Consider the following 10,438-nt stretch of genomic DNA (forward strand, 5'->3'; position numbering starts at 1 on the left):
AGGCAAACATGGGTGGATTTGTTACAGGACATGCCTGAGACATCACTCTGGAGACTCCCAGAAATGACCAAGGGAGATTTGGGAAGAGTGGCTAAGGTCCTGGTGTTACACTGGAGGTGCTAGGAGCTACTGTCATTTGGAATTAATATTAATGTGACCTTATATGTATAGATAGGCTCGGGAGGCATGGGGACAGTGAGTCAGATAATAATTCAGCTGGTTTGGTTCATCGAGGCCTGGAGCATGTCTGCAAACCTGTGACAATATACGCCTATTGATCTTTCTGAGTGACTGTTGGCCTTACGCTCTGTCATTTGTCCATGTGGACTACTTTTATCTGGCAGTATGGATCAGTGTATATTTTCTTTAGCAGTTAAATTGAATATATAAAGTATTAATTTTGTGAGGAAGAAAACCAAAATGTTTAATTAAAAAGCCGGTATAACTTCTAGACTTCATCATGGGACCGATTTTCCTTTTTTTTTTAAATAAAGTAGTTTTCTTTTTGTGAGAGAGGTGTGAAGTGTTTTGCTAAACTATATTTACCTTGTCTATGAAATGACTTTAAGAAAGCCAACAAACTCTCCCAAGGTAGATTTTATAAGGGGTGAAGGATGTTGGAAAGGAAGAAATAATAGAAAAACTGTTATGAAAGCAAAGATATCTGTGTGATTGCAAATGGTACAAAAAATAGAAACTTTTTTGTTATGATCAAACTGAAGTTGAATTGTGTGAGGCTTTCATTTTAATACCCTGCCACAAACCCACAAATTCAGCTGTGCTACCCAGGAAATGTTATTTACAGTTTACCCTCACCTTAGACTCTCTGACACTTGAAGACGCCTTAGAGGATTGGCTGCCCCTTTCTCTCCCCTCTAGTTTATCATCTTTGCCTCTGTCTTTAGGCAGCAGCACAGAATTTCCTGGTGACACATGCTTGTGACCCTGGCTTTGAGAATCCTTAATTCTTCTCCATCTGCTTGGCTTGATAGCTAAGGCAACCCTGGACATCACAGTTTGTGCAGTAGAACCATCCATTTTCCTCTTGAAAAATTGTGTAAAAATTGGGAACATTGTCAACATGCAAAATAGAATTTCTTCTTTGGATAGTCAATGGCAAATTACTTTTGTTACTATTACATTTCTTTCAAATATTATAACTTAAAAATGTATAAAACTCTTTCAAATGAAGTAACTCATTTTTTTACCCCAAAATGGTAAAGTCCAATTGAATATTATTATTCCTCACTTTATTGACTAGGAAACAATCTTGCTCAAGTTTACCAATTGGTAACAGAAACGGAACTCACACTCGGAACGTCACACTTTTTGGCCATCTTCCCCTTTCTTCATTTAAGGGTCATCGTTAAATAATTAAAGGATGGCATTTTTTTCTACAATATTTTAAAGCTTCAACACTGTTATTTTGCTTCTATTCAAAGGAGTAAAGAAAAATTTTTCCACTTTGAGGTAAAGTACAATGGAGTGCTCCTTATGCGTGAACTGCTACATCTCCCTGAGAAACAGCGTTCTTTCTCACGTTGGCAAAGCAAGCCTGTGCCTCTCTGAACCACCTTACAAATTCACCCAAAGATCTAGCTGCTGAAAAGAGCATATGTACCAGCAGAGAGCTGTGATCTGACAACTTAAGATACAAATATTAATCAAAAGAAAAGTAAATAAATAGTTGCCTGTATGTCACTTCATCCAAACCCTACCTTATTAGACCCAAAAATAACAGCAGTAAAATATTAGCAGCAACCATTTACTGAATGTTTAGTCTAGGGCCAAGCCAAGCAGGACACTTAGCCCCATGTCCAGCCGCTGTCATTTAATGCTCAGTATAAGCCCGCGATGTCAGTGCTATCCTGGCTTTATTTTACTGGTGAGGCGCTGAGGCTTACAGAGCTTAGGTAACTTGTCCAGGTTTTATAGCAGGCAAGCAGCTGAGCGATATCTCCACTCACACCATTGACTTTATTCTTGTACAAGAGGAAATCTCATTTCATAAAAGAAAAGTTTCCCACAAATAAAATCAAATTCATCCAACCCGGAAATAAGCTGAAGAAGTTGAGGGGTCATCTAACAGAGTTCTGCTTTGCTCATTGGAAACTGACTTTAGTGGAGACTTGTTAATCTTGTCAATTTTCCTAGAAAATTAATTTGCTTCGCAGCAAAGCCTTAAGACTGTGTGTATTAAATGTTACAGCTGAGCTAGACCCTTCAGCTAGTCACAAACTGTTCAGTTCAGAGGGGGAAAACTGTAAATTAAGAGAAAGCAATGGGAAACATTTTTCACTGAAAGAAAAGCGAGCCACATAATATATGATTTTTTCTAGCTACAGGGTCTTGACCCTTTGGGGATGTTGAAAGGAATAAATGGATTGATTGAGGAAAGGGAAAAACAGCTTGTGGCAGATTAGATGGTGTTATAATGCCTGCTCCTGACTTCCTCCTGCCAAAATGAGATTCATTAAAGAAAACTCTTAAGTAAATTAAAACTCTGCTCGCCAACACCCTCCCCTCCAGATGTTAACAGCCAACTGTGGTTCGTTTGACGACATGGCTGTGGGTAATCAGTAGAAACATTTCTATTAAGAGGGATGATGAGAAGCACTGGGAAATATTTTATGTACTTTTAACCAAAAATGACCAAACAGATGGCTGATTGATGACTTCTGGTATCAGGAACCCAAGACGCTTTCACTATGTGAGCAATTGCTCATGAGTTCAGTTTGGCCGTTCCCGCACCAACAAGATGCTGTTATTCCCTGACTTATGCCTATGATGAAAAGGTGGCTTAGAGAGAAGCAGCAGGGAGGAAACTTTGGCTCAGAGAGTGTCAGGCCGCTTGGTGAATTGTGCCATTTCTGGACTTATCACCAGGGTAGCGTATGTTCTGGGATACAGCAACAGTTCTTCCTGTGGGTATTTCAGTTTATGGCAAAAACAGAACTGCCTTTGTCAAATTAGAATCAACTTCCTGTCCTGCTGCATGTGTATATCGATCTATCTATCTATCTATCTATCTATCTATCTATCTATCTATCTATCTGTTTACCCATCTAACTATCTCTATAATGGAGATATATCTCCATTGGAATAGCAATCAAAGGACACATCTGGTCAGCAGGGTTATTAAATGACACAGTTACTTCCCGGTGTGGTGGGTTGGAAGAACCTGGAAGAAGGCAGAGTAGGTCACACACCTGTTGTCATCTCCCTAATGCTGAAGGGAAGTTTAGAGTGCCCCCTTCCGTCACCTAAATTTCAGGAAATAGGAATGTTGATGTGAGCCAAGGGAGTATTATTTTCTTGAATTTTTTTTTTGAGACGGAGTCTCGCTCTGTCACCCAGACTGGAGTGCAATGGCGCAATCTCGGTTCACTGCAACCTCCACCTCCCGGGTTCAAGCAATTCTCCTGCCTCAACCTCCTGAGTAGTTGGGATTACAGGTGCATGTCACCACGCCCGGCTAATTTTTGTATTTTTAGTAGAGATGGGGTTTCACCGTATTGGTCAGACTGGTCTTGAACTCCTGCCCTCGTGATCCGCCCACCTTGGCCTCCCAAAGTGCTGGGATTACAGGCGTGAGCCACCACACCTGGCCTGTGCTTAAATCTTTTACCAGATTGTCAGCTCCTTAAAAACAGGGACTTGTTAGTTATATTTCCAACCTGTAGTTGGGTGCTTGGATCATAATAGGAGCGTAATAGATATTGTAAATGAATGAGTTTTGGCCTGACTTTGAAATGGAGGAGGTTACCTTTTTCACTTACTTTGAAATGCTATGGTCAGACAGCGTTTAGGGGTGCTTCTTCACAGAGAAGTGTCCTCCCCTAGAAGACCAAGTGTGTCCAGGGTGTGCACAAGAGGGGAGGAGGAGTGGATGGGCTGCTTTGCTCAGTCTGCTCTGGGTTTTAGGAGAGAAGGAGCCCTCCCGGAAGAAGGGGCTAATTTGTCCTGAAGCTGACCAGAGGCTGAAGCTCCAATTCAGTGTTCTCAGCCGTCACTGAACCTTAAATCTACTGGGAGTATTAAAAAAAAAAAAAAAAAAAACCAACCAGGATCCCACCCCAGGCTAATTCAATGAGAACCTGGGGCAGGTGATACTCAAGGGAATGAGGGCTTAAAAAAATCTCTAATATGCAGTCAGAATTGGGGGCTGTGGCTCCAGTTCAGTGGCTCTCAGCTTGTTGATATGTCAGAATCACATGTTAAAATATGTATTAATAGATACTATCCCCTACATCCAGAGGTGGGATTTAGGGGGTCCAGTGGGGTTCACACTTCTGTATTGACACATTTTGAAGACCATCAGGATTAAGACAACACTTTGGCTCAGGATTTCACCTTTCAACGAGCAATCTAGGATGCTTGTTAAGAACATAGATTCCTGGGTTTGCCCTAAATTTACTGAATCAGACTCCTGAAGAAAGGAGCATGGGAATTTGTAGTTTTAAAAGTGTGATTCTCATGATAAGGGAAACATGACTAGCTTGTGTTTCTTAAGTATTATCCCCAGACCAGCAGCATTGGCAGCACCTGGGAATCAGAAACTCTGGGGTGGGACCCAGCAGTCAGCTATTGAACAAAAGCCCTGCAGATGATTCCGATGCCCACTCCAGCTGGAGAACCGCTGCTCTAGTTCTCTATTTTTTCAAGGTATGGGCCTCAGACCAACAGCACTGGCACCACCTGGGAGCTTGTTAAAAATGCAGACTCCTGGCCTCACCCCAGACCCAAGAGGTTAGAATCTACATTTTAAGAGGATCCCCAGGTGATCTGTATGCACACTAAAGTTTGAGAAGCCCTGCTTATACCCCAAATAAGTACCACTTTGCTGTGAAAATCATCAAGTGTAAGCTCCTTTAACAAGAAGCAAAATCTAAAATCGATGTTTCCCTTTAAGAACAGAAGTGGCTTTAATTCTAGAGAAACTGAAGCAAATCACTTGGAACTATTGGAACTATACTACTAAAACAAATCCCTGCGTTGTGTTATTAATTCAACTGAAGTGAAGGATTCAAATACAATGAGATGTAAAGTGCTTTTTTCTTTTTTTTTTTTAGTAGACAGAGTCTTGCTCTGTTGCCCAGGATGGAGTTCAGTGGCGCGATCTCAGCTCACTGCAACCTTTGCCTCCTGGGTTCAAGGGATCCTCCCACCTCAGCTTCCCTAGTAGCTGGGATTACAGGCATGCACTACCACACCTGGCTAAGTTTTGTATATTTTGTAGAGATGGGGTTTCTCCATGTTGGCCAGGTTGGTCTGGAACTCTTGGGTTCAAGTGATCCACCGGCCTCGGCCTCCCAAAGTTCCGAGGTTTGCAGGCGTCAGCCACCGCTCCCAGCCAAAATTACACGTAAAGTTCTAACCTCTGTCCTGTATTATTTTGTCTTTCCATAGTTTCCTAGTTTCATATAGAGTATGTCAAAGTATTCTACTCCAGAGCCTGACTTTACACCTTTGGAATACAAATTTGTGCCACACATACAAACACACACACATCTATTAGATTAGTCAGGGTTCTCCACAGAAACGGAACCAATAGGATATATATAGAGAGAGGCAGAGGGCAGTGGGGAGGTATTTTAAGGAATTGGCTCACGCAATTGTGGGGGCTGGCAAGTCTAAAATATGCAGGGCAGGGCAGCAGGCTGGAAATTCCAGCAAGAGTTGATGTTGCAGCTCGAGTCTGAAGGCAGAATTCCTTCTCCTTAGGGGACCTCAGTGTTTTGCTCTTAAGGCTTTAAACTGATTAGATGGGGCCCACCCATATAATGGAGGGTAATCTGCTTTGTTCAAATTGACTGATTTAAAAGTTAATAACTTCTAAAGAACACCTTCATAGAAACATCCAGACTGATGTTTGAACAAACAACTGAGGATGTGGTACAGTGAAGTTGACACATAAAATTAACTCTCTGTCTATACACATACACACATATACATCCATATGTCTATAAAACATTTTTGAATGTTCTAGAAAGTCATAAAATATGCCTATTATCAGAGCTAGTGATAATTCGTAAAGTTCATCTATTATTACTCATTCTAAATGGGCTTTTCCTCTGTTTTATTTTCCCTTTCATTTCCCACCTTGCATTAAACTTATGTTCAGACAGTATGGCCGGGCGGGTGGCCCATGCCTGTAATCCCAGCACTTTGGGAGGCCAAGGTGGGCAGATCACCTGAGGTCAGGCATTCGAGACCAGCCTGACTAATATGGTGAAACCCCGTGTCTACTAAAAATAAAAAAAATTAGCCAGGCGTGGTGGTGCGTGCCTATATTCCCAGCTACTTGGGAGGCTGAGGCAGAATTGCTCGAACCCGGGAAGTGGAGGTTGCAGTGAGCTGAGATCATGCCACTGCGCTCCAGCCTGGGTGACAGAGCAAGAACCTGTCTCATTAAAAAAAAAAAAAGTTCAGACAATATAAAATCTTAGGATAACCTATGGCGCTCCAGATAGCTGTCACAATTGCTTGTCCTCTCATAACTTTCAATAGCAAATTTGAATTAAGTAAATAATTTTTGACAGTTGCAACTTAAAACACACACAGTGAATCTTATTTTAAACATTGCCCCTGAGGTTTAAGTAAACTTGGCCTAATCCCACAGTTAAAGGCTTGAAGCAGTCAGAAGTTATTTTTACTCTCTTTTCAAATTATCAGCCTACCTTCCTCACTCTTTATTGACCTTGGCTTTTGTGTCCATAAGGGCCATTTAGGTATGGCCCTTGCTATACAAAATGACAACTCCAGACCAGGCAAAAAAAAAAAAAAAAAAAAAAAAGAGAGAGACAGCTGTGCTGGAGATAGACGCCAATTAATTTTGAGGCTTTTTTCTTTAGTGCATTATTATTATTATTTTTGAGACAGGGTCTCACTCTGCCACCCAGGCTGGAGTGCAGTCGCATGATCAGGGCTCACTGCAGCCCTCCTGCCTTAAGCAATCCTCCTCCCTCATCCTCCCAAGTAGCTGGGACTACAGACATGCACCACCATGCCCAGCTAATTTTTAGTATTTTTATTGGAGATGGGATTTCGCCATGTTGGCCAGGCTGGTCTTGAACTCCTAGGCTCAAGTGAACCGCCCACCTCGGCCTCCCAAAGTGCTGGGATTACAGGTGTGAGCCACTGCGCTTGGCCAATACATTATTTTTTAAACACAATAAATGATTTCTGTATGATAGTATAAAGGTCATTTGTGTAGGCAAGATTCTGAAGATATTGTGGTTTTGCACGGCCCAAAGAGAGAAAAAGGGGTTAATTTATAAGAGAATTTCTAGGTGTGGCCCCGGATAGCTCCTTGGATTTTTGCTTGCATATGTCTTAGTTGTGTCTTAGCTGTGCTTAGCTAAGGGATTTAGCTATGCACATGAGTCACTTTAGACCTCCACCGAGGTTGAAATTACTGGGTACCAAAAGTCATGCAAACACTCTGGATATGACAGTGATTCCAGAGATACATTTGGCCACTGTTTAGGTGGATGATGGTGTCAGGTGGGACTCTCACCTGTGGCAGAATCTCATCCAATTTAAGGAGAAATGAGGCTTTGATGGAAGGTATCACAGAACTGCTGTGCTGAGAGACTGAGGGCAGCTGCAGACACTTGGGGACGGCTCCTGCATCCTAGGATTGGCTTATCCCTGATCATTCTCTCAGGCTCCTCCATAAAGTGAGATGGCTGCTGACCAAGCTGAGGTTACCTGAGTATAGCTTAAGATCAAAGAGGGAACAGGATTTCTTATTGGCTCCAGAAGAAACATCTCCCTAGTTGAGTCACAAGCTCATCCCTAGACCATCACAGCAGGCAGGAAGAAGGTTCCGCCAGGATTCCAGTCCAGGTCAGTTACCTTGCATGAATTTGTTCCTAGAAAAAGTGGGGACAAAGTTGGGCTGGGCAGATGTAAAACAAAAGCTAGTAGAGTTTAAGAATTCACTTGTTCATGGACTTTAATCGCTCTCTTGGCAGTCTCCTTCTTCTATGAGGAAGTTTCTTACCCTTTTATAAGAGGTTTTCAGTTTTTTGTAGTATGCCACCAAGGCAGCCATATTTGCTTATGGCTGATTTTTCATGCTCCATCTTGTATTTATTTCTTTTCCTTGGGGAACTCTTGCTGTTATAGCAAAGTGTTCTATTTGGTAAGTATTGGGGTTATGTTTGGTTATGGTGTAATAATTATCTGGCATATGGTATAATAATTTTTTTTTTTTAATTTTTTTTGAGACAGAGTTTCACTCTTGTTGCCCAGGCTGGAGTGCAGTGGCTGGATCTTGGCTCACTGCAACCTCTCTATCCTGGGTTCAAGCGATTCTCCTGCCTCAGCCTCCTGAGTAGCTGGGATTACTGGTGCCCACCACCATGCCTGGCTAATTTTTTGTATTTTTAGTAGAGACGGGGTTTCACCATGTTGGCCAGGTTGGTCTTAAACTCCTGACCTTTGGTGATCCACCCGCCTTGGCCTCCCAAAAGTGCTGGGATTACAGGCTTGAGCCACCGCACCCGGACTTATAATAATTATTTTTAATGGCTTCGTTGAGTAAGTAGATGTTCTTGTACCAATCTCTTGGCCACTTAAATTATTTCTAATTTACTCTCTTCCAAATGTGGCAAGATGGGATTTTCTTTTTTTTTTTTTTTTTTTTTTTTTTGTCCTATTGGAACCTTTTATTCTGTTTTGTTGATGCTTAAGGAAAACAGCTTTGCCCATAACTCACTGTGGCCTGGAGTTATGACACCAACTTGTACTTGGCCAATTAAGAAAGAGGCCAAGCTGCATTCTTCTTAGAATGTCTATTCAGTTGATAAATGGCACTTAACTGATTTTTTTTTGCATATAATCTTTAACAAGAACTCATAAGTTGCATTGATTATGCCCCAAGAAATAAGGGACCGATGGTAATTCAGATAAGCACCTCTGAAAAGATTTATCAGTTTTCTGTCCCGTTCCAGCCAGACTTTTTGGAAAACCTGGGGGAAAGACAGAAATTCCCCACCAATCTGAGACCATATGTGAGTTTTTACAACATTAATTTGAAAAAACAAGAATCCCAACATGGCACCCAATAGACCTCCACAGATAAAATCATTGACCAAATGAGCACTGTGAGTCATTTCGGTAGGCAGATGCTCCTTAATGGGACCTCGAAGGCCGAAAAACAAGACATTGCTGAGTCCATTCCAGAAAAGAATGGGCACCAAGCCTCAATAATACTCTCCAATTCTGTGACATTTCAGTGCCTTGAAAGCCTGATACGTGTTGGTAAATGTGTCATGATGCTTGTGGTCTTGAAGCAATGTCTGAACTCTTTCCAGAGGAGTGAAAATTGCTTCTGTTGTCCCTGAAAGCACTGCCGCCACACCACGGGCTGCAAACTCTGGAGCACTGACATGTTTGTGGAGAAGGCAGGATAAATCCTTATAGAGACCAAACATAAGTTCAAGTGTAGTTGTCTTCTGCATCAATGGGGGAAGGATTCCATGATACAAGTTTTGAAACCCAACCCTTCTCAACTGAAGTATTGCATCACGAGTTTTGATGCTACACAGCTGTTGTCAAAAGAGGACCTTCTGAATGGGAAATGTGATTGTGATGTTGTTGAAGGCTGCACAGCAGCCACACAAATAATGCTTCATTTCACCAACATTTGTAATATGAGGTGATATATCTTGTTTTGAAGATATTAGTATTGGCAGCCTCTTTTCATGAGCTTCTGAATCCATCATGTTGCTTAAGATCTTTCTTTTTCATGAAGGACTTTTTTAAACCTGTAACATCATCTGAGCCTGGAGTTTGGCAGGATGATAGCTTTTTGATAATGTTCCCAATTTCTTCCATTGTTATTGTTCATTAGGTTCTCTCTTCTCGAGTCAGTTTTGATAACTGGATTTCCGTTCTCCAGGCATCCATTTCCAAGATGAGATTTTCTTTTACCTTCACACCCATTTTTTCTTTCCCTTTTCACCTTCTGTGAGAGAAGATATTTTATAGACAGAATGAAAAGAACTGTTAGTAGAATAAAAATTTGCTATGAGAGGTAGTCGATGTCAGAAAGAGAAAGGCTTGTTTTTCTGGTAGTTGTTCTCCTCTGAAGAATCTCAAAGGCAAATGCTTCCCCCATGAAGCATGGTAAGGACCTGCTACTTCTGTCAGGTTGGAGATGCTTTCACTTTATGGGTGATGCAAGAAGAAACATGTACTCTGGAGGAAAGGAAGAGGAAATTTTTTTTAAAAGACAAAGAAGGAGGGAAAATGTAGGAAAAAAATTTTTGGAAACGTATTCTTGGAAGAATCTGGATGGACAGTGAGGGTTTTATGGTTTCACAAAATAGAAACTAGGCTGGGTGTGGTGGCTCACACCTATAATCCCAGCATTTTGGAGGCCTAGGTGGAGGGATCACTTGAGCCCAGGAGTTCAAGACCAGCCTGG

The 10,438-nt window shown here is 41.6% G+C and overlaps 1 pseudogene; it reads right to left on the reverse strand.

Annotated features, from left to right (window-relative positions):
* Nucleotides 1-8,801: 8,801 nt before the first annotated feature.
* On the reverse strand, nt 8,802-9,837 carry LOC100609225 (mitochondrial nicotinamide adenine dinucleotide transporter SLC25A51-like; annotated as a pseudogene).
* Between the last annotated feature and the right edge of the window lie 601 nt (nt 9,838-10,438).

The sequence above is a fragment of the Pan troglodytes genome, chromosome 7 (genome assembly GCF_028858775.2).
Source record: "Pan troglodytes isolate AG18354 chromosome 7, NHGRI_mPanTro3-v2.0_pri, whole genome shotgun sequence".
In the NCBI taxonomy this organism is placed as follows: Eukaryota; Metazoa; Chordata; class Mammalia; order Primates; family Hominidae; genus Pan; species Pan troglodytes.